Raw genomic sequence first — 6,422 nt, forward strand, 5'->3', positions numbered from 1 at the left:
AGGAGAGGAAAGGTGGCCGGCCATGGGTGTGTGGAGGGAAGGGGGAAGGGGTCAAGAACAGAGAAGAACAAAGAGTAAAAGGGGGTAAAAGCAGCCACACCTCTTAATAATGCCACTTACCATGGGCCAAGCATACTCAAACCAAATATATTATATATTACATAGTATATTATATAATGAATATGTATATATAATTTTTATATATAGCATCTATTTCTTTAATGTATGTATTTCATGTACATATGGTTTTTTCCAACAGCTTCTCTTGGAGTGTTATCACTTCATACACATGAACTAACCAAGAATTGTGTGTTACTTCCTTCACCTCTGGACACACCCAGGAAAGCGAGGCTTGTTTGTACATGATTAGACATAGTCTGAGCCACCACCCAGCTGCACAGTCCCCCTAGCTTCTCTGCTTAGTTGGACTTCACCTCAGTCTCAGCACCTTGGTCTACCACCTCTACCATGGCCCTGGACTCTCTCAGAGGCTGTCTCTTTTTCTCCTTCCTCATGCCCAGCCTTTCTTCTCCTTCCTTCCTGGTTCTAGAACACTTGCAGTTATTTCTTATTGTGCGCCTTTTTCTCAGGAGAGCTGAGCAAACATCTGTTTACCTTAGATAGGACACCAACAACAGACCAAAGAAATGATCACACCCAAGTCTACCACAGGGCGAGCCAGTGAGTTTGTTGGGGTTATTTACAAGAGTGTGGGTGACTCAAAGGCAACTGCATCACTGGAAAGACCAGTTGAGCTCAGATGATGCACCCCTAAAGCTGCCTCTCTTGAGTTTCCTGCAAACTCGACTGCCTATATGATATATGGCCTTGGGACTCTGAACTTTCTATGTCTTGTACATTATCTGAATTTCTCCTTCTAGACAGGAACATTTGAATAGGGAACAAATGGCTATCTAGCACAGACTTCAAGGTTCTGTGTTCAGACTAGTGGTTGAACTGACACATGGATGGAAGGATGGATGGATGGATGGATGGATGGATGGATGGATGGAGGGATGGATGGAGGGATGGATGGATGGACGGTAAAAGATAGGCACTGGGAAGCAAGGAACAAAACAGTTTCAATGTCCCCCAAAATGGAGTTTCTTCTTTACTCCTGACCAGGAATCTCAGACTCCTGATCATTAAAGAAAAAATCCTTTTCCCTGAAGAGTTGTCAAAGAATTCCACAAAGCCTGTGGCTGCCGGGGAAGCTCTGTGCTTCTGATTGTAAAGAGGTCTGGGAACAATCTTTCTTCAGAGATATGGATCAGGGTTCCTTCTGTGCGTGTCAGTTCTCAGAGTGAAACAGCTATTTGCAATATAAAGATGAGTTTCTTACAATCCAAAGCAATCTTGAGGTGATCTGTAGGCTACCCATGCTGTTTACACAGTCCCATGTGATCTTTTAGTTTAGCACAAACATGTGCATACTTTTGTCAGTTGGATTTCCAAGCACCCACTCCCACGCTGCTGCTTTTCTCCCTTCTCTCTATCTTTAAAGCAATCCAATCTAAGAAACATTTTTTTTGTGTGTGACTCTTGTATGCTTCCTCACTCCCATCACACTAACAGGCATGCAGACCCCAAGAATGACACCATAGAAGGAGCAGAACAACAGGCGTGACGTAAAATCTCCAGATCACAAATGTCACTTACGTAGTGCCTTGTTTGCTGAACCTGGAATTTCCCAGAACAGGCTTTTCTTGGTGATGAGGTACGATCTAGGTCAAAGGTCCTAAACAATAGCCTTATAGCTTGTTCTCATTCCATGCCTCTTTGAGGCTCACAGTCACCATACAGACAGCAAAGTCAACATGAAGCACTGGGGTAAGCTAGTCTTAGCTCAGCTCTGCTCCTGGGTCATCATAGTCTCTGTTGAAAGCCAAGACACACAGCAGAAATGTCCAAGGTAGAGTTTATTGGAGTGGAAAAAGCACACACTCACAGGGTGAGAGTGGCCAATGGCCAGAGACCATTGTGTTGACCTACACTTTTAAGTATGCTCTATGGAGTCTCTTGAACAGTTTTCCCTGAGAGGTGCCTTCATGTCCAGGTGATTGACAGAACCATTTGGATTCTCTCTTTAGGGAGTGGACAATAGTACGTCTTTGTCCCTTACCAGATAGCCTCTGGCTAGACAGCTAATCTCATGATTTTCCAGACAGTTCAGAATGTCAAGTCTCCACCCAGGGCCAGAGACACAATTCAGATCCTTGGACCAGTGATCAGAGTCCAGCACTTCTGGTTTCTGATTCTACCAGCTGCTGGTAAAGGGATTTATCCTCCATGACTCTCAAGCTCGTTAATACCTAAACTATCCACCTAATGGAAGTACACTACTCATCCCTATTTCCAGATCTCATACAGCCTGGGATCACCCCCCAGATTCCTCATTGTTTCAGAGGAGGAGATGAATGTTTGTCATGCTTAGACATAGAGTCTTAACACGTCCTTTCACATATCCAAACAGTAAGGTCTGTCCCTCAAGAAATCATAAATCTATCATAAAAAAAAGTAAACCAATCAACTCTTGGTTTTGTTATTCAAGGACCCACTCATGCCTCTGGCATATGGTAAGGAAAGGTTCTACCACAGAGCTACATTGCAGTCCCGATTACCTTTAGACTGTTGGGTTTAAAGAGTAGACATAGCAATCAGGTCACGTCTCTTTTATGTGAGAAGCATGACACGTGTTCCAAGTCAGGAGTCTGGCAGGAAGTTGGAAGTCACCTAATCCTCAGGTGTATGCCCACTGAGTCTCCGGGTCTAGACCTGCTCTACCTTACCAAACTTCCTGGCATGATCTTACGTCCCACACTAGCAAGTACAATTCTTTTGTTCTTATGTATGTATGCGTTTTGCCTGCATGTTTGTCTGTGAACCATATGCATGCCTGGTGTCCTTGGAGGCTAGAAGAAGGTGTCAGATCCTTTAGAATTGGGGTCACAGACAGTTATAAACCACCATGTAAATGCTGGAAATCAACACCAGGTCCTCTGGAACAACAGTCACTTCTCTTACCTGCTGATCAATGTTACTCGGGCAAGGCATACACAATCTACTCCAAATCTGACTTAAAGTCAGATTTGGGATGGCACAGTGAAGCTAGCTTAGATTAACGCATTGTCGGAGGTAAACTAGAGAATCAGCCAAGGAGGTGTAGACTCCATGATTCTCTAAGACTCTATGACTAGGCAATATGATTGATAAACCTCCAAAGCATGGAAGGAAAACAAATCTTTGGAAACCAAAGCTTAATGTTTTCACTGCTGGCACCAAACATCTTCTTGCTCAGTGACTCTACCTTAAAACACTGCTCATAGGCTAAGCTATTCCTGGGCCAAAGCAAAGAGTCAAGGAAACACATAGATTGTACATTTCCTATTGCCCTTCCCTGTAATTGGTAGTCAACTTGGTAGCACAGTTTATAATAGTTTGCCTGTGCTGGGATGGAGGACAGTGTCTCTAAAACCAAAACAAATAGGAAAAATGACAAGGCTGTTGATTTAAGGAGCATAAGGTATAAGGTTCAGGCAGAGCTATAACCCAATGCAGAGTGCTGTGACAGTGCAGAGTGACCTTGCTAAGCCACCCCAGGAAGGAGTGAAGAATTAAAAAGAAAATCAATAGCTACTGAAGGCAAGGACAGTTTGCTAGTCTTAGACACTGCAAGAGGAACGAGCTCTGAAGTGCACCCTATGCAGAGAGGAAGAAGAATAGGCCTTATGATCAGGCCTTCTGTAATGATGACATGCCATTGGCCCTATCACTGGAGATGAGACTAGAAATGAAATATTAGTTGCTAGAGATCTGGCTTATGTTGGTAGAGTGTTTACTTAGCATGCACAAAGCTGGGGTTCCATCCCCAGCACCACATCAAACCAAGTATGCTCGTGCACATCTATAATCCCAGCACTTCAGAGATGGAAACTAGAGAATCAGACGTCCAAGATCATACACAGCTGTATACCAAATTCAAGGCCAGCCCAAGATACCCCAAAATAATCTCAAAAGAGAAATCAGATGAAGCAATACACAGCAGATCATGCAAGAGTAAATGTCGTGTCTTACTAGCTTTAGGAGGCATCCTGGAGACAGAAGAGCTTCTGTCTCTTTTGAGGATAATGACATGGTTTAAAACAATATCTCTACTGTCCATCAGAAGGGTTCGGATGGTGATGAGCTGCAAGTAAAAACAATGGGGAAAATGGTTCTGAGACGATGACTTGAATTTAAGAACGCCCCTTCCGTCAGCATTCCTTCTGCAGTTCCCTTCTCTGCTATGACTAATAGTGTTCCTGGAGTACTCAGAATAGACAAGCTCCTCTGAATCCTGATGGCCTTTTCCACCGTGCAATCTAACGCCTCCTCTCGCCACCCATCCAGACCAGATTCCTCTGTTTATTCAGTCAGTGTGCTTTTTGGTTTTTCACTCGTTTTTGGCAAACATACTAGGAGGTCATCTCCCCTGGCCCCCAAAAAATGTGAAACAAGGCACTTTGGAGTAATGAGATTATGCATGAGGTTCCTCCACTGTGTGTCCACCTGCAGACGTGAGACTCACATTTCTCTGGTTGCTCCACGGTGATCAGTGTTAAGTATGTTCTTTGGCTGTTAGTGGGAATACTGCCCTGCTGGTGTTGCCTGTGTTTGGAATGTTCCACTTCTGGTAATACATTCAATGTCTATATTTGTCTTTTCAAAGCCACTTAACACTTTCAGCTTATATAAATCTTGTAGTTAACTAAAGCCTCCCGGTCTTTTTCACATGAAGTGTTCACATAAATCATTGAGCTTCTGCCCTATTTTCATCTTTATGAGTAGTTAAGATATAAATCTTTCTCACAGTATTAAAGGATGCTAGTGTATTAAATAGCCTAAGTGACTCACAGACCTTTGAAAAGGACCATCAGGATCAAATTTGCATGGCAAGAACTCCAGGAGCTAGGCCAGAGGGTCCCATTTGTCTTCTAGCTTTCTACTGCGAACTAACAAAATAGTCCTTGGAATACCACCCCCAGCAGAAATCAATACAAAATAATATTCAAGGTAGTGATAACCTACATAGGCAGTGATGAAATGATTGTTTTAATTTTGGAGGGTCTCAATCAACTATAAAGAGTCCTTTCATAGCCTCTTGAATGTATGAACTACTGGATGGCAATCTTAAATATCAAAATTTTATAGTAATATCTAGGGGTGATTCAAAGTGGGAAAAGCTCTCAGTATCTCTTCAATGCTTAATAAAGAAAAAAGTTATGGAGGAAAACTGAGAACGAAACATCGGGAAGATGTAAGAAAGGAAAAGCCATCTAAAGTGGAGATGGAGAAAAATAAGAAAGAAGCAGACCTGGAAGACCGGTAAAAAGAGTAGTATTGGAGGCTGTTTGTCAGACAGGAACAGTGGTGGTGGTAGATTAAGGCAGTGCCACAGTGAGTTCCCCTAGCTCTGCAGAGTGATGGAGAGATGGATGAGAGTAACAGAAAGCTGTCTCAGAGCCTCCAAGAACCTTTAACAAATACACCCTCCCCCTAGGCCATAGACCTCTGCCATCCAAGAATGGACTTCAGCCTTCACTGTTGTTGGACTAGAACCAAGAAGTGATAACCCTGGACGTCTACTGTCCTGTTCAGCTTGGTCTTTCCTCCCTGCTACACATACAGATTCTCCACACACATGGCATATCCCAGGGACTCAGTTTCACTCTCTTTCCTCCTCCTCCTGCAGGGCTTAGGCAGCAGCCAGCCTAGTACAAAGGAAGCCGAGCCCTGTACGCTTCAAGAGAAAGAGGAACATCCTGTTGATGACACCAGACAGGTAAGTGCGCTTTCCTCTCTACATGGGTGAGTCTGACTTCAAGGGTAGAAGATGTTCCAAAAGACTCAGCTATAAAAATATATGTGACTCGGGTGAAAAAAAAATAATTGTATTTAAAAACTAAGTCAGAAAGAAGAAAGGACAGCCAGAGCAATGAACAGTCCAAACTGTTGCGTAAGCATCTCAAACAGCCTTATGGTTTCTTTAGGCCCTGCATCCAGATCTCCATGTTTTTTTGGTCACTTCTTATCTCCTTGTGCTGAACAGAGACCTCCTTAGGAACTTGGTTTGAAAATCACCTGCATTCAGGGCATTGAGAATCCATTTTAGGTGTTTAAATATTCAATAGGCTAAGAAGGAGATTAATTTTATATTTGTTCTGAGTCTTCCCCTGTTCTCCAAGACTGTTTCTTTGTCCTTTGTTTTTTGTTTTTTTAAGAGGACTTGATTTTTTTTTTTATTTATGCTTCTCTTTCTCTCTGTGTACCCTCTTGGTCCCTTTTGGGTTCAGTTGAGAAAAAGGAGGGTGAATTAGAAGAATCCTTGGTTCTCCTGTGAGGGGTCTTTGGGAAATTCTATTGTCTGGATCTTGCCTGTGGTA

Source organism: Rattus rattus, chromosome 14, assembly GCF_011064425.1.
Source record: "Rattus rattus isolate New Zealand chromosome 14, Rrattus_CSIRO_v1, whole genome shotgun sequence".
Lineage (NCBI taxonomy): Eukaryota > Metazoa > Chordata > Mammalia > Rodentia > Muridae > Rattus > Rattus rattus.